The sequence below is a fragment of the Cavia porcellus genome, unplaced genomic scaffold, assembly GCF_034190915.1.
Source record: "Cavia porcellus strain 051 isolate PalLab524CR breed Dunkin Hartley unplaced genomic scaffold, mCavPor4.1 scaffold_20, whole genome shotgun sequence".
NCBI classification, from domain to species: Eukaryota; Metazoa; Chordata; class Mammalia; order Rodentia; family Caviidae; genus Cavia; species Cavia porcellus.
In genome coordinates, this window is record NW_026947503.1 from 30,015,495 (window position 1) to 30,040,144 (window position 24,650).

Genomic DNA, 24,650 nt, shown 5'->3' on the forward strand with positions numbered 1-24,650 from the left:
GAAATAAACATGAGAAATTGTGATTCTGTGATCTACTCTGTCCATGAGAACTAGATTTCGGAATGGATGCAAGGACATACAGATGAAATATAGAGTTTAAGTAAAGTCTGGCATTCTTAAAGATTAACTAAAAAGGTACTTTGTATTCTGGCTCTATTCACAGTAGAAGTCTAGAAACAATGACTCAATAGAAGTAACTATCTATTATACAGACTATCATTTTGAAAACAAATATTTTTAATACATAAGAAATAAGGACTTCTTGTAGAATTTCTGCACTCAAAGTTTGAAGTAGGAATCATGCTAATAAAGCATGAAACATCTTGACATACAGAAAGATCAAAGCAATCAATCCAATAGATTCAAGAGTAATCTTAAAGAGTTTTTTGGTTGACCAGTGGAGAAGAACAACTGAGCACATAAAAAGATAGGAGTTGCAAGGTATCAAACCCATTGAACATGTATGAACTCCTGAATTCATAAAGATACTTTAAAGAATAACAACAGTAGATCACTTCTGAAGTGACAGGCAGTCAACTTGCTATCTGAAAACTAGTAAGGAAGCAAGAATTTTTTATGTCTTTCCTAAATAAACTCCATCAATGTTAATTGAACACCATGCAATGGGAAGTCCCTCATTGGAACACTACCATACAAATAAAAATCAGTTCATACAAGTAAATACTACCATTTTGAAGTCTCAGAAAATGAATGGATCTAAGCATTCATTAATACATTAATAACTGTTAAGACAAAACAGTGCCATCTAGATAATAAATATTTCCTGATGAAAGAATACATTGTTTTCTAGAGTTTTGCCAAAGGCTATAACTTATTTATTATAATAACAAAGTTTTTAAAATGAGTGCACTTGTGTCTATTTCCTGTGATCTCTGAAAATTGATTAGATGGATTTTTCTTCATGAAACTCATTTAAATGATGTTGGCATTCTAAGCCACAATGACTCCAAAGCCACAAATACAGCAAAAAGTATAGAATAAGATTATATCTAAAATACTCAATGGACTTCCATGCAACAAACTGATTCCCCCCTCCCCAAAGAATATTTTCTTCTTAAAATTTTATGTTATCCAACTATTTTACTATTAAGAAAGTAATAAACCAAATCTAAAATGTTAAGATGCAAGACTACTTGTACAACTCATTCCACTCTCTGCCCCGTTCATTGAGGCCTTTCTGCCGCTGTTGCAGGAATCCTGGTATTTTTTTCTATCTCTCTAGAATGTCCTTCAGTATTTTTTGTAGGGTTGGATTGGTGGTCACAAGCTCCCACAGTTCCTCCTTGTCATGGAAACATATTATTTCTCCATTAGTTTTGAGAGAGAGTTTTTTAGGGTCCATCAATCTGGGTTGGAGATTATTTTCTTTTAGGGCTTGGCCTACTTTACTCTAAGCTCTTCTTGATTTGATAGTTTGTGTTGAGAAGTCTGTCATTATTTTGATGGATTTTCCTTTAATGTAATCTGTTGCTTTTCTCTGACCACTTTTAATGTTCTGTTCTTGTGGTGAATTTTTGGGATCTTGATTATTGTATGTCTGGGTGTAGATCTGCTTTGGTTTTAGTTGGCTGGAGGTCTGTATGCCTCATTTATCTGGATATCATTTCTTTTTCCTATGCTTGGGAAGTTTTCCTTAATTATTTCTGCAAATAGCCTTTGTAATTCATTTGTGGTTACTCCTGCTTCTTTGCTCACTTTTTTTATTCTTAAGTTATTGATCCTCTTGTTGTCTTCTAGCCTTTGTATTGTTACTTCTTGGTGTTGTCATTTTTAAGAGATCCTTTCTTTCATGATCACACATTGCAAATCTATCTTCACATTTTGAAAGTCTAACTTTAGTTTCTGTCAAGCCATTTTTCTAGCTTTCAGTGGAGTTTTTAATTTCCTGGTAATCTCTTTGGATCTGTTTCATGTAGTCTAGATTTTGTTTATATTCTTCACCAAAGGTTTCTCTTCTCTTTCTGGGTTCCTCCATTCTTCTATCTGTATCTTCTTTAGAGGGGCTTAACACTTCTTTTATTAATCTTTTCATATGTTGACTCACTCGGATTAGAATTTTAGTTTTGAGTTCGTCTATGAGGTCATGAAGGGATTTCTTTATGTCCGTTGATGCTGTGGCCGATATTGCAAGATTGCTGTCCTGGATCTCTTCTGTATTTACCTCTCCTGGACTTATTTCCCATAGCCCGTGGCTGGAGGCTCTTTCTTATTTCTTTCTCTTGTCATGTTTCTGGTTTCTTTCAGACAGGTGTATAGTCAAGGTCTCAGGCCCTCTCCTAATTGCTTATGGTTTTTCTAAAGCATGCTGGCTGGGAGATTGCTGCCTTCTCCAGTTTACTGTTACCTGAGGTGCATACAGGGATGATGCATGCTGGCCCCTCTTCTCTGAGCCAGGCAACTGGCAAGTGCCTTCAGCATGTTAGATTGTGCTGTGCAGAGTCACAGGTTTGGGACAGTTTTGTCCCTGGCTATTGGGTTCTGACCATGGGTGTTACCCAGCCCAAGCAGATCCCACGGGTCCTCTCTGGGCCAGGGGCAGCTAACTGATACCATGTGGTTCCGGGTGCAGGCTTTGTTCTGCCCAACTCCAATATGTCCTCCAGCTGGCCCCACCCACTGTGAGACCCAATTTCCAGCACTCCCCAAGAATTAGTGCAGTTCCTCACCTTGGCTACACTCTACACTGTGCTGTGTCCTCCTGTCAAGGGCTCCGGACAGACCAACTCCCAATTTCAGCCTTTGGTGGCTGTGGCTTCAGCGTGACTGTGAATCATCTGACTACAGGGTGAATCCAGCACAGCATGGGACCAGTCCCAGTGAGGGTGTCTGGTTCTAGCCTTTCATCCATGTTTTTCCTTCCCTTTTTTTCTCTTTCTTTTTCCTGTTTCTTCCTGGATCGTGAGAATCCCTCTCCTTTCATCTGGTCTTCTCCATGTTGTTAAATTCTAGCATCTGAGTTGTTTTTCTCAGAGAGTCTCTCTACCCTGCTACCTATCAAGCTGTCGTCTCCGCCCCAAACCCAGCTGATAAGTATTTTGAACTAGTACAAATGGAGAATGATAGGACTTAAAGTATAAAAATGATAGAAGGTAGAAATATTTCAGGAAAAGAGATGGGATGGTGCAAATATAGGTCAGCAAAATGCACCCGTACCAAGACAAATATCCTTTTTAGCTTTTACAGTGAACACTAAGTCTGATTTTAAACAATAGATTCATCTACACGGTGAGAATATAAAAATTTATATTAAGTTTGAACCTAATGAAATATGAAATTGTTTTCTGTAGTTCCAATTCCATTTAGTTCAATCTAATACATTTATATATTTGCATTTGCCTAAGTATTTACCAAGGGACAGAGAATGAGATCAGGAATTCCAAAAGTAAATGCTTAGGATAGGGATTTTTTAGTTTAGCATAGTTTTGTAATGAGAGAGAAGGAGAGGGAGAGAGAAAGGAAAGAGAGAGAGAGAGGGAGAGAGAGAGAGAGAGAAAGAGAGAGAGAGAGAGAGAGAGAGAGAGAGAGCAAAATTGATTTAGCTGCAGTTTATAAAAGATGGTGGGGCAGAAAAACACTAGAAGTCACATAATCCATCTAGAAAATAAAGCCATTGTTTAGATCTAAGATATTAGCTTAAAGAAAACATACCCAGGGTTGTCATATTTTCCAGAAATCTAGATTTTCAAGTGAAATTCACACATTTTAATGTATTATCTGAGAACTTAAATGAGTGAAATAAAACTATGTTTGTAAAACAAAATATATCCTTGGACTGAATCCAGGCCTCTTTGGTTTGGCTGTCAAGTGTCCCCACTGGTTTGACATAGAGGTTCAGTTCTCAGAGTGACAGTACCTTTAAGAAATGAGACCTAGTGTGACCTTCTCCAGTGAGTACACCCATGAAGGGGACCTGAAAACCTTGGGGTCTCCCCTTTCCCAGTCTGAGATACAGTCACTTGCTTGCAGCTACATATACTACGACCACTACCATCCATGCCATGGGGGACAGCTGCTGAGCTTGCTCTGTGTTGTTTGGACTCTGCTACTTCGGGTATTTCATTGTCATTATGTGACCTAATTACACAGCCTATGGCCACTGGTCTACATCCTCAGAGAGATTCTGACACTCAAAGCCACACATAAATATGTACAATGCTTGGAAAAAGAGATACAAACACTTTCTCAGTCAAGACACCAATCAAAATACCAACATCAACAAGCCTGAAACTTCATACTATACCCTTTGGTAATGAGAACAGACATAAAATGATAAAGCAGGTGTTCATTTATACAAGGAAATTTGGTATGGCTGTATTAGATTCGCATCTCCAATTTATTTATTTAAAAAAGCAAAATGGAAAAAAAAGGATAGAAATGATACAGAATTTCAAAACAAATAGTAGGAAATTAACACTATTTAATATACTGTATGTTGTTATCATAGAAGTAGTTGCTCAGGTTATGAGTTTTGGGCACAAAAATGATTAAACAGTGTGAGCACAAACTGTTCTTTTTGATGAACATAGATTAGTATAGTTTTGTGTCTTACATACATGTTTCATATATGTATACTACATACATATAATCTTTTCCTTTCTTCCATTTCTCCTCTCCCCTATCCCAGTTGTTCTTTCCTTTTGAGAACTTTCTTTCTCTTTCATTATTAGAATATCTATTGTACATTTTGGACCTTATTATTCTTTCAGTTTTAAATTTTTATCATTTTTTCATACAAGGAGACAATATTTATAAATATGAGTTTGATTTATTTCACTGCTAAGTATGGTCTCCATTTGTCTCCATTTACCTATAAAAGCCTCAAGATTATCCTTTTTTAATTACATTCCCAATTTAGATGATAATTGAGAATTAAGAACGCCATCCTTGATCAAGGACTTTGGTTTCCCATTCAGGACTAGCAGTGGAAATACACAGAACTGACCAGGAGGCACTTGATTCTTGTCTTGATCTCTGGATTTTCACCTTGCAGCTGCCCAGTTCATACCTATTTGAACAACATACTCAGTTAAAACTTCTATAGAATTACTGTATTATTGGCTTTCAGTGTTTTGGAATGTGCATTCTTTCTCATTTTAAATAAATGCAAAGAAAATATATCTTAACGGATTCAATCTTACTGTACTGAATTTTCATCTCAACCTGAGTAACAATACTATACATGTTATCAAGGTGCTGCATGCTTCTTGAACAGAGTCCATCATTTCTTTACCCATCTCCAACAAATGTGAAATGTTACCCCAAGACCCTTGCTAATACTGACACTCAAAAAATTTCTAGTCCTCTGAGTAAAGTCAGCTCTTTCATTTGACCTTAAGCCATGGCACAGAGTATGCTAGCAAAAAGTTAGGCATCTTACCAATCCCTAGTCACTGGGCCAATGAATTACATTAATTACTGGATTCCACCAATCCTCACTATCTGTGCACACCCATGGAGACTCATCCTTAAATTTAAATAAGAGGTGATAAGGATGGTTTAGCTTTAAGAAAGGTAAACAGAAATGTAATTGAGTTGAAAGGGCATAAGAATATCGCCCAGTGCTACAAAGGGGTTCTGAGAACTTCTTAGTCCAGTAATTTCCAATTGTTAATTAGTAATTTGAGTCTCATGGGAGTTTGCTGACTTCATAAAACAGTATTACCTGGACAGTGAGTGTATCTGTACCTCTGACTGCCTTTCCAAAGCCCTTTTTTTGTTATGCTCTTCATACTCCATCTACTCACAGACATCTTTTGGGTTCACTCTGGCCACTGCAACATACTTTTGTAAACCTACATTTTGAATCTACTGAGGAACAATAGGGTTTTATTTTACATGTTTCATTAACCTTGATCCTTTGCTGAATCTGCCTGAACAACAATAAAAATATTATTAATTTCATTGCTACTAGTAGACAGTGGGCTACATTCTTTCTATTTCTTTTTATGCAGTTATAGAGGCATCTTCTTTGTGTTTTGATGAAGAAGACGCTTTAAAGAGTAAATTGGGAGCCATGATAGATAAGGATTCTCTCCCTATACATAAAAGGATGTAATTTACCACTACAACACTAGAGGGCAATGTGGAATTATTTTCTTGCACATGCTCAGAGCTCTTAAACTTTAAAACACAAGTTGCCTAGAATTGCTTCTCCCTTTATGGAAACATATAATGAGTTAGACACATTTAATACTATTATAATTCATTTCAAGTAAATTAGTGATTAATATTGTCTGACTCCATTGTTCGAATACTCTTAATGACAATTATGACAATAATTTTTTTTGTGTGTTTGGTAAAATGTTCCGGGCAGGTAGTCTTAAAAAATTTATCAGTTGTCTCTGCAAAATAAAGTACAGCAATATTTTCTATTTTTAATTTACCGATTTAACCATATTTGAATAGTGTGGAGTTTGGTATATATCCATGGGATTTATTTTTCCTTATGGATAATCTAAGCGATCCCACAGATTTCAAATTAAAATCTTTAAGATTTTTTTTGCCTTTGTTTGGCCAGTATTCTTATAGAACATATCAATTTGCGAAACAAGATACATACATAATAATTCTGAACATCCAAAATGAGTGGCTTTTGGCCAGGACTGCCTCTGTGGCCAGAAAAAAATGTAGAATAAATGCACATTTATTGATTATAGGGGTTGTTGTAAAAGACAAGGAATAGGTAATCCGGAGAAGCCTTGGTTCACCTTCCCCAGAGACTGGTGGGGAAGAGATCCATTATTTTAAGAGCTTTTGTTGAGTCTTCACTGAAGAGATGAACATTGACTGGGGTGAGGGAACAAACCAAGAGATGTGCAGATAGCTCCTCAGGATTACCCCAAGATGATGAGAAAGCCAGAGGGGAGAACATTGCTATTTTTAATTAATATTTTGTGCCCATTAAATGCCAGTAGCATGTGCCAGGTCGACAGCCCATAGTCTTTTACTCGTTATATACTTCACTCCATGGTCTCATCCATGCCAAGTGCTCATCAGAGCCCATGTCCCTCATCTTTTTTTCATTCTCTGTTAACATTGCCAATAAAACAATTAGAGAAAATTAGAGTAGTCGCTGTTTCCTAATGCAGACACCTGCTCATTGCAACGAACTACTACATTCTCAGAACAGAGGCCACTACCTGCTGTCAGATGCTAAATGTTACTGGACACCTTTGACCCTACAGGACCTGAGCTGTTTAATTAAGTTTAATGGGTAGACAGACATAGAGCTGATTGCATTGATCTGTAAAAGACCGAACAATTCATATTTGAGGAAGATGCAGTTTATGTAATACATTCCATTCTACTTCATTACATATCCTCCTTTGTAAATTTAATTAATGGCTAATCTAACTAGTGCCCTAATGAGGATATTTATCTTTTTCCACACTATCCAAATAATGGTTAGATTATAACACGATCTTCTCATTAACGAGTTACAGTTACTAGCCCGCCCCTTAGTCAGTGTGCGAAATTATTCCAGTTTGAAAGAGAAAAGTTAAGGAAATTTTTTCCTCAGTCTACTTCGGTTTAGTGTCAGCAAGCAAATCAAATTAAAACAAAACTTCAAAAGAAATATTTTATTGCTCAGCAGATAGAAGTGACTAAAAATGTATGCTGAATTGATAAACACATGAGATATAGAAAGGATAACTTTCTTATTAGAAGTCAAATAGCAAGTCCCTCCTAGTCAATTTGAACATGAAGCTCAGAGTTTTTGATCCATTGTAGTACCTTCTAATACCTGTGGGTTCAATGGCAATGGATTCAAAGATGTTGGATAGTTGCACTCAATCCTTTTTCATCCGTTCATATTTTCACTTAAAATTATCTTTAAGCCTCTTCTGTGTATGAGATATTGTCATATTTTTCTAGGCTATATAAATGTTTTTACCCCCTCTCCAGAGTAACAAGACACCTTATTTTCTCTGATAATTTTTTGTAAAGGGGGGGGGCTATGTTGGAGGTTTGGAAAATCAGAGCAAAGCATTCTGGAAGAGGAGGTTCGTGGAGATGGTGGAAGGTTTGCTGAATTTTTTGGTGAAAAGTCTGAGAACAATGAATGACAAAAGCAAATGAAAGGGAACAGTTCACAGTGGTTGTAGCACGGAGCCTGTTGCAAGTACAATTTGAAGACAATGGTAACAACTCCTTTTCTAGTCCTCTTCTAGTATTAATACATGCGGTATATTCCATCAGATTTTGTTTACCACATTCATTATTTTGTTTAATCCTTAACTTAATCCAGTACCGACAATAATTATGCATTCAATATATTTAATGACATGAAAATTGTATCTATTTGTGGTGCATCATGATGCTTTGTATATGTACGTACTGAGGGATATTCAAAACAGAGAAAATACAGCTTTGTAAATATTTATCATTTCTTTATGTTGGAAACATTCAAAATCCTTTATTTTGTGTAGCTTTTCTGAGATATATGGTAGTTTTTCATTATCTCTAAAGCCACTCTACTGTTCAGTGGAACACAACAGCTTATTTCTCCTATGTAACTAATTTAGAGAGGGAGGAATGGAGAAATATTGATCAATGGGTAATAAATACTTGTGGAAAGGATGAATGACTATCATCTTTTTTATAGTAAGTGATAGAATGTCTAATTCCAAAGCTCAGCCTCTGATCCTCTGTACTATTTGTCTTTTATCACATAAGAGATGGTGAGTTAAGAACATTCTGACCAAGTGTCAAACTGTGCTTTTAGGGAAATTGATTTCCCAGAACTGTACAGTCAAAGAAAAATGGAAAAGATGTTGAAAGCAGGTATACTTCAGAGGCTATGGCAATTGTCTAGAGAAAGATCACAAGTATCTGACTGAGGTGTTACAGAATGAGTGAAGAGAAAAAGATTTTTGTTGCATTATTTGTAGATATATTTGAAGGGATGGTGGGAAAAAAATAGAGAGTGACTTTAGATGTTGCCTTCAATGGTAAGGTGAAATTTTTGCGAGGCCTAGGAAATCACAAACAAGAGAAGAAAATCTCTTCTATGTCATCTTGGGTATAGGGAAGTAGAGATATCTTCAACATAAATGATTGACTGTCAAAGTAACTCCAGGCATAGTGCTTTTTTTTTGTTTTGAGTTGTGAAACAGTGATGCATGTACTAAAGATACTCTTCCTAATAATTGTATCTCTTATTTTTTCCACTAGATGAGCTAGTGTTTGAGATTATTTAGTCTCAGACTGTGAATGGTCTACTTAGAACTTTTGGCTCCACCCTGGTGAGTGTGACCAAATTTACATGATATCTTCTATTGCATTGAGACAAAGCGAAGTCATGTGCACATGCTTTGATACTAAAAACAATTCTTTACCAGTTATCTCAAACTATGCATCACAGAGATGAACATTTTCATTTTAGAAATGAGGAAATGAGGGTTACTCAGAATGAACTCAGCCAGAGAAGACACAAGTAAGACCTCGGTGCCTAATACATTCTCAGATGCTTTTCTCAATTTTGTCAGGTCTACAAAGACGGGGTTTTTCTCTGCATCATTTTGCAGAGAAGCTTTTGGTCACTGATTACAGCAGAATAAACATTCTTCACCTGTTTCAGTTGGTGAGGTTAACTTTGGCAGAGAGCCCTCAGAGCCAGGGAAATTATTGAGTAAATGTTGAGGTTACAAAGTGCTACACGTAGCCTACAAAAGGAGCACTTAATGAAATGATTTCTCAGCAAAGCTTACACAAGCAAATTAGACAGTGACATTACAACCAAACACATAGGTTTTCCACTTTTTATTTGTATTTCTTTTGGAAAAAATGCTTTAACTATAGAACAAGTGGGAATATTATATCACCACCTGAGGACTCAATTAGTAAGACATACGAATGCTGTTCACTTAGTGAATGCAAATAAACAAATCATTAGTTTGGTTTAGAAAGTCAGTGAAACTGGCTACTTAAGAGAAATAATAAGATAAATTTTTAATCAGGAATTAAGAAAATGAAGCATTTAAAAAAACAAGTGGTTGCCATCTCTTCTACCCTTCCCATTTCTTTTCTCTTTTTCCTGCACCTCGGTATCATTCTCCTTCTTATTCTTCTCACTCATTTATTTGGGTTGCAGGGACAGGGGAAGGGAAGAAGAAAGCAGAACACAGGAAACACAAGATGAGGAGAGAGAATAGTATATATCTTATAAAAGAAGTATGACTTGGAAGGAGACTGGACATCTGTGTAAATGAATACAGCCCTTGTTGGGACCCCTCTTCAGGTGCCAATGTTGAAAAATGTTTTATGGTACTTATCTTCACCAGAAACTTAGCAAGTAGTAAACTGATTATCCTCATCCAGTGATGAAAAAAAAACATTGAGCTTTAAGAAAGTATATTTGGACTCAAAGTGAGTTCATCCTGTTCTTCAGTTTTCCCACAATTCGCTGCAGGATAATGACTAACACATCAACATCAGGAGGCCCAGGACAGTTGTGCTTTCTTTGAAATGAAAATTAGAAACAATGACACTAGATAGAAATAATTGGGGTGTTCTCTATGATGCCCCACTGTAAGCAGAGTCGAGATCAAATGGTTCTCTCTTTTTTTTTAGTAACCTATACTAACATCACATAATTTCCCCTAACAATGGGGAATATTAGTGTATGTGGTGGTGACTATTACATTATACTTTGGTTTTGTCTGTTTATTCAGCAAGTGTCTGAGACTACGTGAGTGTGTGTATGCATGTGCATGTCACATGTGTATTGAACTTTAATGTTCTGATCCCTGATTTCACTGGACAATGCCATCTGTTTTGTGAATCTTTAATTATCAACAGTTAGATGAGACTCAAATAACCTGTAACCTGCATGCACAGGCATAAGGTTTTTACTTATGATCTTAGTCATCATTTCTTTACGCACTATTGCTTCTCTTTTCCCTATTACTCTTAGATGAAGTCCATTTTACAGTTCTTCATTAAATACTATGAAAACTCATTGTCCCTGTTACTTGGTGAGAATGTAAATATCCTATAAGTTCTGTTCACACGGTAATAGCTAGCTACATTTAGCTGCTGAAGACTTAGAACATGAAGTTTATTTCACTTTATTTAATTTTAGTTAATGTCAATAGCCACAAACAGACAGTGGTTTCCATGTCACCTGCTACACCTCAATGGAGACTCTGTTTACCATTCCCTCTACTGGTGACACCATAATTGCAAAGCTTATAGACAAATTGAGGGCAGAAGAAACAGATTCAGTGTAACTGTTACTGCTGCAATGTCTCCATTTTTCTCTTCAAATGGAAAGTAATTTATTTCATATATATACTATGACCTTATAGACTGGGTTGAAGTTTAATAGGTTGCAGTCATATATTACACTTGAAAGTAATAAATAATGCATTTGCTTTACAATTCCTTTTATGCATCATAACTATTTCTTGTCTTTTAGCAATATGATTGCCTAAAGTGATAAAATTTCCAAATACTCATGTTTTCTAATTCTGTGTCTAAACTGTGAAGGAGTTGCTCATTTGAATGTACTATATACTCAGGAAAATACAGCTAGTTGGGGAAGAAAAACTTCTTTAATAATGTAAAAAGATCAGATTGATGATAATTCTAAGGTGCCTATAAAATTGAATCCTTTTTAAGCTTGCGTTTTAATAAAATATGAAAAATTAAAGTCATAGTGATTATATAAGAATAAAGATTTGACAAAAAATAATAACTACCAATGACAAATGACATAAAGACTACAGCATGAGGCCATGTGATCATAAATAAATATAGCTTCTGACCTAAGGTCATAAGAAAATCAACCAGTATTTTGGTTACCCACTTGGATTATTTTGGAAGAGTCAATAGGAAAGACATAGAAAAAATCAATTATACTGAACATGAATTCTGCCAAAATATAAACAAATTTTAGTATCTGCAATATTGGCTATATATTTGGTAGAAATTCATAGTAAAACATACTCTTAAGAAGAAACAGGGAAATTAAAAGCACAAAAGTCTTAACGGACCTAGAAAAATATTTTGAGTCATAACATTTCTAGTATATTTTTGGATTGTAAAAGAGAATTTTTCTAAAGTGCCTTATGTTGACCTAGATTTTAATACAGTTGCTTGTTTGGGAAATTTTGCATTAAGACTACAAAGAAAAGAATGACCTATCTAGTTGTGGAGATGCAAGTATGTATTTGCTCAGGTTGGACTTTCTTTGGTCTGATTTTCAGTGAGAACTAGAAAGAGGAAATTAGAGTATAGCATTTAGTTACATAAAATTGAAGGGGAGCTACATGAGTAGAATGGGTAGGACCTTCCTGAATTATCAGTGAGAATCACAGAGCTTTAAAGATCAACACTCAGAATAAGAATAATATTTTATTTTCAGATTTCTTCTCAAAGAGGTTTAAAAAAAAAGGAGAAACGTGCTGGTTAGTAAGACTGACATATTTTCACTAGATATAACTTTACAGCTACTTAAAAAATAAATATTTTTGAGCAGATTTCCAAACTCCTCTAATCATCTCTTATTTAATTGATACAATATTTTAAAATAATTAGAGCCTAGGTCAACGTTCAATAAATTTGTTTTAGTATTATGATCTGTAGTAAATTACGCCATTTATGCTTTTCATTGTAAACTTAATTAAAAATTTGTTCACTTTTTTTTAGGTTTCTAACTTTCTGATTGTTGTCTAATTATTTCATTATTAATTGATTGATTGTAGTTCTGGGAAGGTACTCATACATGCTTAGTAGGTACTCTATCGCTGAGCTCTGTCCCAGTCCGTATGCCTAGGAAAACCAGCTGTTGGTGTAGGTTGACCAAGAAAATTTTCCTTTGTTACTTTCATGCCTATGCAATAATACTGAGGATCAAAACTCATCAGCCACTTTGTGGAATACAAGAACAAATGCAACCCCCTCCCTTACCCACTTAGCCCTACCCCTCTGAAGTCTGCAGAGTGAGAGTATACTTTGCACAAGATGACTAAGTCCTAGAATAACTTTTACTTGGACATTTTGAGTTGTTTATTTAACAGAGAAAAGGAACAAAGCTTAAAACAAGCTTCACATAAGGAGATAATCTCACCATTTTAAAGAATTGCTTGTTATTTTTAAAGGAAATGTCATTTTATTACTTATTCCTTTTTCTTTTCTTTTTATTGTTAGACAGGATTTGCTATCTAGTTCAGGCTGGCCTCAGGCTCATTATGTAGTACATGCTGGTCTTGAACTCATGGGGGTCCTCTTACCTGAGACTCTCAAGTGTTGGGCTGTATAGGGTCCAAGTGTGCCCTATATAGCCAGGCTTATATCTATATATCTATATCTATATCTATATCTATATCTATATCTATATCTATATCTATATCTATATCTATCTATATCTATATCTGTATCTATATCTATACCTATATCTATATGTATTAGTATCTGTATCTATCTATATCCATATCTATATCTATGATTTGGCCTTGAGTCAAATCCATCAACGATTATTTACCATCGATAAAGAGATAGACAATGATAGTTATGATTTCTAAAAGACTTTCCCAACAAAGTTTTCCACAAGACACTGTAAATAGCAGTACCCCCGGAATAAATAATATCCTAAGGTAACGGGAGAGATTGGGCCACACTGACTGGTTTTTATGCTACAAATTGTATTCATTTGGTTAAATGTGAATCATAAGATAAGAAAGCATTATTAATGAGAAAATAGAAATGAAATGAAAACAAGCATGCGATCATCTCAATTCACAAAGAAAAAATATTTCACACAATCCAACATTCTCTCATTCTCTCTTTAAAAAGCTAAGATAATAGAGAGTCTACCTCAGTCCACCTTTATTATTAAAAACCATGTATGAAGCAGTCACAGAAAGTGTCATACTCAATTTTAAAAGACAGAAAGCTTCTCCAATATTGAGAACAAGACACTGAATTCAATAGGTACTGAAAGTTCTAGCCAGAGCACTTAAGAAAGAAAAAGAAATAATGTAACTAAATTGGAAATATGAAGTTAAATTATTTTTTTCCACAGATGATAAACTCATATAAAAATTCTAAAGATTTAACAAAAATTCTGTTAGAGCAAATAAATAAATCTGGTAAATAGCAAGACTCAAGTTCAACATAGAAATAACAGTTGCATTGCGATATAGTAACTAAGGAATCTGAAAAAGAAAACTATGAGAACAATTCCACTTATAGTATCAAAAAAGAGTAAATACTTAGCAATCGACAAAGAAAGTGAAAGATTTGTGTGTAAACTGCAAAATATGGAAGAAAGAAATTTAAAAAGACTTAAGCATGTAGAAATGTCAAAGACTGAATGACTTAATTTTGGTAAGATATTAGTGTTACCCGAAGTGATCTGCAAATTCAGTGCAGTTCCTGTCACAGTTCAAAGAGGATTTTGCAAAATAAAGTATACATTTTACAGTTCACATGAATTTCAAGGGACAAAATGTATTGCAAAAGGAAAACCTAAATGACACAGTGTTGGTTTCAAAAATTATGACAAGGACCTAGTAATAAAAACACTATGGTCCTGGAATAAGCATATAGATCAGCTGAATAGAATAGAGAGCTCACAATGAGCTCTCACATATAACTTTAAATGATTTTTAAGAAAGGTTTCAGGATCACTCAATGAGAAAATGCCAGTCTTTATAATAAATGATGTAGAAAAATTGGATATTCATATGCAAAAAATCAAGCTGAACCCTTATCTAGTACAACATACAAAATTAATTCCCAGTGGATCAAAGTCCTAAATGTAACACTTAATACTAAGAACACTTAGAATAGGAAACCTTGAAGATACTGGATTTGGCAATGATTTATTAGATATGACATCAAAGGGACAGCTCATGAAGGCAAAAAGAAAAGGCAATTAAGAGAATATCATTGGAGTAAAAGAGAACAAGAAGTGTGGAGAAAGGGTTTGCAAATCACATATATGATAAACATAAAAGCAACTCAAGTGCCCACTGAGGAATAAAAATGGGTATCTGAAAACAATAGAATACTATTCAGCATTAAAAAAGAGAAAAATTCTGACATATTCTACAACATGGGTCAGTCTTCAGGATTAGCCTAAGCAAAGCCAATCACACGAAGGTAAAAACAAATATATGAACACCTCCTGATTCCACTAAGACACATTCTGCATATTGTCACTCTTTTGTGAAAGCTGGAAAAGTTAGTTACTAAAAGTAGAAAATAGAACAGAGTTTATTAGAGGATAGGAGAGGTGGGGTGGGGGTAGAGAGAAGGTGGATAATGAGGGGGAAAAGACTGTTAGAAGGGGAGTGTACTGTTGGTCTGTAACTCAGTACAGCAGCTAGCCTTGAAGAGTTAAGCATACACTTCACAGTAACTAGCAAAGAGTTTCTGCTGATGCAGAAATGATGATATTTTAGGAGATAGAAATGCTAATTACTCTGATTCAATCATTATACATCATATGTGTACATCAGATTATAAAACTGTATATCATAATTATAACTATTATATGCCAATTAAAATAAAAAGATTATAATAGGGAATACAGAGGAACTTTTTAAAAACGTATGGAAATAGAAAGTGGTTGCCAGGATGCAGGGAGATGCACAAGGAGTTCTTATTTCACAGGTTTCATGGGCACTGGGGTGCACGCCTGCAATCCCAGCTCTCCAGAGGCTGAGATAGGAGATTCACTGTGAGTTTGATGCCAACCTGGGACATAAAGGGAGTGAGTCCAAAATAGAGATTGGTGATGGTGATGACTGTATGTTAGGGGTGCAGTTAAAAACAGTGAACTGTGCGCTTTACACAGTGAAGATGATAAATTTTATGTCATGTGTATTTTTCATAAAAAATTAGAAAAAAAAGGAGTGCAAGATTTATCTAAATGCCATATCTAGACTTTCTTAAATATCAAATTACCTGTGTATTCTTAACATTAAAGAATTTTTAAAAATATTTCAAACTATAAAGAAGGGCAAAATACTAGAGAATGTTATTACTCTTTCACTGTCTTTCTGCAATAATTTTATTTTATGGATTTACTTGATATATAAGTGTAAACAACGAAAATTTTGTTTTCTTTTTCCTTTGTGAGCATAAAATCTAATCCTATCCTGTAAGCATGAGATAATTTGGCTCAAAGTAAAAATAAGAAAGTAGGGAAATAGAATTAGATCTATTTTGAAACAAAGTCATAGCTTCCAAGTTTCAAAGATGAATCAAAATATATATTTAATGTTGTGTTAGGCATTCAACTCATGGCCTAAGTTAAGATAAGGTCTTGCTAAATTGTCCAAGTGAAGTTTGAGCTTGTGATTCTCTTGCCTCAGACTCCCAGATTGCTGGGATTATAGGCCTGTGCTATCATACTTAAGTTGCTCAATAGTGCAACATAATATACATGTCCATTCTAGGATTCAGAGCAACAGATCTGAATTGTATTTGTCACACGATATCTTGTTCATTAAAGTACAGGCAACAGAGATGTAGCGAAGAGACACTACTGAAGTTTAAGTGAAAAATAGGTAACAATGTATCCATCTGTAGTCCACAGTATGTGACTTCCTTTTCTGTATCTGCCTCCTGTCTGTATCCTTGTCAGCAAAAAGGGGCAGCACCCTGAGCGTCCACATGTTTTTTGTGTGTTCAGCAAGGGATGAGCCCTGGGGACTGTGCTATCACACTGACTTGCTTGTGCAGGGCTCCATGTGGTCCCCACAGACACAGATAACGCTGGCAACCACGGAACTCACTTTTACCCAGGAAGCTATGCATTTTGCTAAAATTAAAGTAGATGGTTTATTACCAAATTTTTTTGGAGAAAAGTCAGAAGAGCCAATTCATTGAAAGTTCATTCCAAAATAGAACGAGACAATTAATGGGATGTTTCAGGAAGGTGGTAGTTATTCATAAATGCTATCTTCTTTAATGAACATATGACCAATTAGAGGTGAGTCCTCTTATTCACATTGAAAGGAGGATCAATTTTCTTCCCACTATCCCTTCCTCCTTCCCAAATCCTTCTCTTCCTCTCTATCCACCTCTTTCTCCCCCCTCCTGCTCTCCTTCCTCCCTTCACTACCCTTTCTATAGTCCCAACGAATATCCTGGCATGTTATAAACACAAAAAAACCCTCTTTATTAATGGAATGAAAAGTAAGCTAAATGAAGGCATTAAAAGGTCAAAAACAGATTCTCAAAAAGATAAAAATACCTTTGCCAAGGTCAACCAGTTTATAGCTGATAGGATTCAACCCAGATCTTTACAGTTTTTCTCCTAAGCAATTCTCCTGCAAGAAAGTTCCTGTGATAAAACAAGCCATCTGTTTGCAAGAACTCTTCCTCTGTAAACTGGAATATAAAATCTATAATGACTACAGCTTTGTCAGCAAAGGATTTGTTGTATTTCTTTTGTGGAACGTGAAAAATACTCATGTTGGTTTCATAAATTTCCTGAGCAATCATCCACTGTCCTCTCAGCCTTTTTGATGTCAGAAAAGTCTGCGGTTGACTGATTCTCAAATGAATAATTCTAACAAGACATTTCCACTATGCTGCATTTTTGCTTATGATTAGAAATAGTAAGGTGAACACTTGATTAATGGATATTTTAACAATGCTCAATACTAGAACACTCACACATTCCTGGTCTCATCCTTTACCCATCAGCCATAACAATTTCTGAGCTGATCCCTTCCAAAACCATTAAATCTGGTAATGGACTAAGTGGGCTGCCATCCATGGGTTTAAGTATTAATGTTCACTCAGGAAATGAAAAGTTTGCTGCCTTTTCTTTATCCTTGGAGAGAGAATTCATTGAATATTTAACAGGACAAAAATTTCATCAGTAGAAGAAACATGATTAAGATCTATAGAAAGTAGTTTGCTCTCTATACTTTGTATGTACAAGTATGTGAGCTCAAAGGCTAACCCAGAATTCATAAATTTTTGGAAAAGGAAATAATATATGTGAGAAACAAAGTTGGTGAGTGAGAAATACGGAAAAATAGAGATGTTACGACCATCAATTAGCTATACATTAAACAGAAGGGCTACGGAATAACTGGAAAATATGAAAATATTTCACCCAAATATGACCATCATTTTTTATATTAATTATGAAGAAACAACCCATTAAGGTTTAAATTTTTAAATTCTCCATGTCACTTTGCTTTTTATAGTGTGATGAATTTAGTAGCAAAAGTCTTCAGTATTCCTCTTCTGACCATTTTCCACTTCTTCTTTTATAAAGATAAACGAACAAAACCCACTCCCCCAAAAACACAACAAAAACAAACAAACAACATAACCCTAGAAACATTTACTAGGCAAATAGCAGAAAAAGTTTATGTTCCTAACTGACTCTGCAGCTAGGTTCCTCTGAGAAAAAGAAGGATGATTTTTCTTTATTAAAAAAAGAAAAATGTTTATTAAAGGTGGCAAGTGATTTTATAGGCTACGTTTAATCTTTGTAACAACTCAACATACCTGTGTATTTGCCTCAGTTTGGCAGTGGATATCAGAGTTTGTGGGGACTCTATTACTATCAGTAATCTCCTAGCTAATAAAAAGTAGACCTAGATCAGAAGTTTAAACTGATTCTAAGTCGATTTTTTTCTACATAACCACCATTGGCAATATTATTTCCATCTTTGGCATCTAATGCATGTTGACTGAGTTGCTGATTTATAATAGTAAACTCCAAATACATTGATGCTCCGATAACTTTATCTAATTAGCTAGATTTATCAAATTAATTCTGTTTTGCAGTTATTATAATGTTAATGATCTTGAACAACTTTCTTATGATTGTTTCACACCTGCAATATGTATCTCATTGATAGTAATAACTGAACTGATCACTGACTCTCTAAGAAGCACTACAGGTCTACACTTAGACCTGTATCTACTTTTCTTTGGACAAACAAAAATCATTTTATTTACAAGTTTTATTACAAGTTGTTATTGCTCAATTCAATGCATTAAAAAAGTCTACTGCAGATCATACAATTCTCTGTTATGGGCAATTCTGGAGAGAGGGGGCTTGGGATTTAGTTCAGCAGCATAAGCGCCTGCCTTGCAAGTGTGTGGTCGTGAATTTGATCCCTGGTACTGGTAAAAAAGAAAAAGAAAAAGACAAAAAAAAAAAAAATTCTGGAGAGCGGCAATATAAGACATAGGTGGATGATAAAGAAAATCACCTTAAAAGAAGACTGGAGAAAGTTGTACTTGGGAGAAGTTCAAAGGGCCTAATACGAATGCAAGTATGTGCATCCGTATGTGCATGTGTGCGTGCGTGCATATGTGTGCGTGCATGTGTGTGTGTGTGTGTGTGTGTGTGTGTGTGTGTGTGTATGAGTATGTGTGCATGGGACATGGGACAGGCCCATTAATTAACAATGCTTTGTTTTTCTAGGTGATAAATATAAGAACATTTTACCTTTTCTTTGTCACAAACTTTCAAATGGGTGGTTAAAACTTTCTTCTTTGGATACTTGTTCTTGCTTTAACTTTAAACTTTTATACTTTTAGAAAGAAACAAAAATAACCCCTGAAAAATTTGACAATTATTGAATGTCTTAAGAAGTAACTTAGAATTGAAAAAATTAGTTTAGAGCTTCCTAGGGATCAGCTCCATTAGCTAGACATCTTTCAAAGCTGGACTTGACTTTCACAAGATAACATGTGAAAGGTGTATAACTTGGTTTACAATAGCACAGTGAGGGAGATTTGCTTTTGAGTCAGATAATTTGAATCATGGTTATACAACTTTCTAGCTGAGAGATGCGGTACAGGTCTTTTAAGATCTCTTAGCCTCAGTTTAGTTTTATATAATTGGTGTTAATGTATCAATGAGATGACATCAGTTAGAACACTTTCCTTTTAGGATGAATGGAAGGATCAAGTCAGACAGTGCATACAAAATACATAGTTTGGCACATAGTAAGTGCTCAATTAATGTCACTCATTACCATTATGACGGGCAATTTACACCTTCTTATTGTTTGTAATGCATGTATCTCAGTAAGTTTCCTGGCTGCTTACCATATCATAGACTGAAAAAACACTGGCTTATTTTATTGAATATTATTACTATGAGGGGAGTTGTGATTTCTTCTCATTTTCTCCTCAAAGTCTAGTAATACAATATAATTCACAGAAAATAAAAAGTTTCATCTTTTACAATACACTTGTTTATTATGACAATTTATACAGAAAACATCAGATTTTCTTCCTGAAGATACATAATCCTTGTTTCAGAAATAACTTTATTGTTTACTACATGGAAAGGATCAGTTTTTCTCCTCTTACACTTCTTCTTGTGAAGGCTCAAAGGACTTTTTATGTTAGTTTGACAGATTGAGGAAACCAGAACAGCACATTTAAGTAATGACCAACAACAGGAAAACCACTGTGATGTGTGCAGTGGTGTTCTGAGACTTCAAATGCTTCCCCCTGTCATTCAGACAACAAAACACCAAGAAAAAAACATGACCTCATTCCCCACGTCATTTCATGTGATTGTCACTCACTACCAAAATTCTTTAAATATAAATGTTTGATGCTATATCTATGCATGCTGTTGATTTCTGTATGCAATTTCCAAAACAGACAGACATTCCACAGAAGTGGTCAAAATCACAGCCCCTAGAGTTATACTATAAGTTAAAATAATAGAAGGTGTGTGTTATGGATTAAGAGCTGGTGGTCAACTTAATGACAGCTGCATTACACCAGCATTGCATTGAGCGAAGAAGCTGCACCTGAGGAGAGCTGTCAGGATAAATAGGTGGAGAAGAAGGGAGGTGTTGAGGGTTGAGGCATTAAAGCATTGTTGCGTGGAGGCATTGTAGGTTCTCCTACGAGTTGCTGTCTGAGCTGTTGGTTCTCCTGGAGAAGCTCTGGTCCTCACATCGAGCATTGCTTTGGCTCCAGAGGGGAAGACATGTGCTGCTTGGTCTCCAGGATGAACTCGACATGCTGGCTTCCTGGCATGTACCTGACAGTGCTTGTCATCAGAGGAGCTCAGGGCTTCCATGTCGCTGAGGACAGCTGTGGTGCTTTTCAGGATAGCCCTGGTCTTTGTTGTGAGTGTGGCTTCTTGGCTCCAGCATAGAACCTTCATCCCACCAGCACAGCTCCTGTATTCCGCTTTCATGGACCTTCTGGTATCCACGGCTGACCTTTGGGTCTTCCCCGCACAGATCCGTAAAAGAGACTGTCATGAGTCCTTCTTGTGGGCTCTGGACCCATGAGAGGCATTGTCATGAGCTCTGGGTTTTCATCTGGACTCACGTGGGACATGCTGTGAGATTTAGGCTCTTGACTAAATAATCTATGTCTTTGGTGTTGCGGATAGATTCCCTGCATTTTTCTGTGTTAACTCCTGGAGACCATTATAAAAATAATTTATAAACTCCATATCCTGATCCTAATTATTCTCTGTGTACAACCCTTAACTACAACAGTGTGGCAATAACACAAGAGTTGGGGATTTAGCTCAGTGGCATAAGCACCTGGCTTGCAAGCAGGGAGTCATGAGTTCGATCCCTGGTGACAATAAAAAAGTTAAAAAAAAAAAAAAAAAAAAAAAAAACAAGAGTTTTGGAAGAAAAGTTACAGGTGAAGATTCAGTTATTACTCACTAGTTTTATAGATGGCCAAATTAGTAGTCAGAGAAAGATCAGACCCTCAGGGAGTTCATGCAAGCCTTCTTAGAGATTAACAGCAATGTGAGATTATACTAGAATTAATATCACCTGGTCTAGTAAGCCCAGCTAGATGGGCATGAGCTACATAGTTGGGTGACCAGACCATATGGACTCTACTCTCCTCCCTTTCCAGTAATGCTCTTGTGTTTTGATTAGAAGTTTTAGATAAGCTAAAGTTAATGATGGACGATTCTTACCATACATCCTTGCTACATAACTTGCTTCTGTATTGGCTCAATATTGGCTAAGCAACTATACTGTACTTGTTATGTTATAAGCTGACTGGATTAAGTCTGACCTACATTGTCCCCATGTTGCAATTTATCTGTATGAAAAGCTTCAGCAGCCACCGACTTGGGACCCTTTCTGGAAATCCAGGAATTATTCTTTTTCGTATTTTCAGTAAAACTCTCCACTCTGCTTTTTTTTAATTCATAATTTCATCCCTTGATGTTGTGAGACCACAAACTTGGCACATTTGCCATCTAACAGGTTTGGGATGTATTTTTTCCATCATGGAATGGAAGTTCTATTGAGATATGAGATTAATGGGAGGTAAGCCCTTGATGTGGAGTTTTTATTGTCTTTTTCTTCTTGCAATGTGTTCTTGCGAAACTGTGACTCCATTTAAGAGGCAGAGATTTGCAGTGTCTATTTTTTTTTTCTTAATCTTAGAGGACAGCCTTATAATCTTATGTCTCTTCTGTCATCTCGCTTGCAGTAGAGTACATTTGGAGAACAATATGCCTCACATAAAAATGTAGGACCTTATCAGCCAACTGAAAGTGATGAGCATTGACTGATGCTTATAAATTCCAGGTCACAGTTTTGCTCGGGCAGTCTGGCCTGATCCCTTTCTCCTGCCTATGTGGGAGGATACGTTGAGCCTGCTATGCTTCAGTTTCCTTTCTAAGTTGATCTCCCCCTGCCAAGAGTAAACTTTTAACTCCTGATACTCTCATTCTCCTTAGAGAATGATGCTTTGGGCACATTATTCTATTAACCAGTCTGGAAAACAAATCTCTTTCACTGCTAAGGCCTCTTAACTTCAACTTTGTCCTTCTGCTTTTTATTTTCTTCTCATTTCTTCAAGGCATGTTTTACTAAAGATGAGAAATCCACTCTAATAAAGCTTTTAGTCCCACTTCTCTTTCTGCCCTTGGGTTGGTGAGGGTTTGGAAAGTAGTGAGGTACCCAGGAGACACACATCCTTGCCCAGCGAGGATAGATGCTCTTGGACCACTTCTCTGTCCTTCTCTGCCGCACTTCCTCTGAGAAGCAATGCAGTTGATGGCTGCAGCCTTTTCAGGCCAAATTTGTCTGCCCTGATTACTTCTTTTCTGTGGCTGCCGGATTCCAGGATTCATGGCAACCAGGTTTTCTGCTCTCCAGGCTGGTGCATTTCTTCCCTCTCCCTGTGACCCTTGTGTCTGGCTTAGGGGTGTCCCCTACTACTTGTTGCATGACTCCAGATAAAACTGGCTTCATGAACTCACATATCTGATATCTAACAGTTTGGGAGTTACTTTTCCCATCAAATTAGCAGGTGATAACTTATTAGAACAGGACACTGACAGGGATAAGGTCAGATATAAAAGAAAATTTTCATTTTTCACCTACAAATCTATAACCTGTAAGTACTGTTTGGTCCAATATATTCACAGTGTTTTCTGATTTATGTTCAGAATGACTAATTGGTGTGTAACCTCTGTGTATTGAATTACCATAAATATAAATCACTTAGTTTTGCTTGTATAGGCATAATTCCTGGCTGTACATTTTTTAAATAAAATTTTGATTTTTTTTTGCTGTAAATGTATTTTGCTCTTAGCAATAAAAAGTCTCGGTGCAATATTCATTATATTCCATCTAGGTTTCTCTTTTGTCTCTTGCTGCTCAACACAGATCTTGCCACATTGTTGAAATATGGATTTGACTGAATTCATTTTGATTACTTAGTTTCTCATGTGCGTATTTTGAACATTAGCACAGATATACAGTTGTCCAAGCAAGATAATACCACTCTTCAGATAACTGAGGTGATATTCCCATTGAGTACATAGCTACAACCATCCAGCCCATCCAGTCTTACTAACCGTGCTCACATGATCATTCCCTACCACTCTCAGCTGTCTTTCTACAAAATATTATTTTTGAGTTTGTTCTTAACTTTTCAGCTTCACAGTATTGGTCAAGTTGCTTTAGAAAGCAGGTACCATCGGATTCAGAAATTTTTAGTAAAAGAAAATTGGTGTTAAAACTAAAGATTGAGAGGTGCCTTTTACATTGATATTTTGGGGTTACTGTAACAAATTTTGTAGAAACTGTTCTCTCACAGTTTTGAACGTCATGTATTAAAATTAGGGTCACTAGCAGGGTGACATGATTACATCTAGATATCCTTAAAGTAGGCTCATCTTCAGTTCCTTTCAAAATAAGGTCACTGTCAGATATTCTGGGAGTTAAGAGGTAATATATCTTCTCAGATATGTTAGAAACCACTACAACTTTTAAAGGAAATTATCTTAAAAATAAAACACTGCCAAAATGTCAAATTTCAGCTACTTATTAAAAAAATATGTTTTCTTTCTGTTAAATGTTTGCAGAATAAAATAATCTCGGGTTCCAACACTATGGCTTCTCAGTAATACTGTAAGGTAGAAGCACACAGATCTCTCGTAATGAAAGAAATGACACATTGGTGCATAAAACCTGTCATGTTGCAATTCTGTTTTCAATTTTTATTTACAAAATATTACTGTATGCTGAAGCAGCAGACATATGACTGAATCCTTTTTAAATGATTCATATCATAATAGTGCATCTGAACTGCATGGCCACACTTTTATTCCAGTGAGATAGTAAAATGCTTAGTTTAGGGAAAAGCTTTTATCAAGTGAAGAAAAATTGAGACAATATATA

The 24,650-nt window shown here is 35.7% G+C and overlaps 1 protein-coding gene across 5 annotated transcripts in view; it reads right to left on the reverse strand.

The window, feature by feature from the left end:
• Window positions 1-24,650, reverse strand: part of Dcc (DCC netrin 1 receptor) — a 1,081,241-nt gene that overhangs the window by 146,148 nt on the left and 910,443 nt on the right. The gene's annotated exons all lie outside the window — the stretch shown is intronic.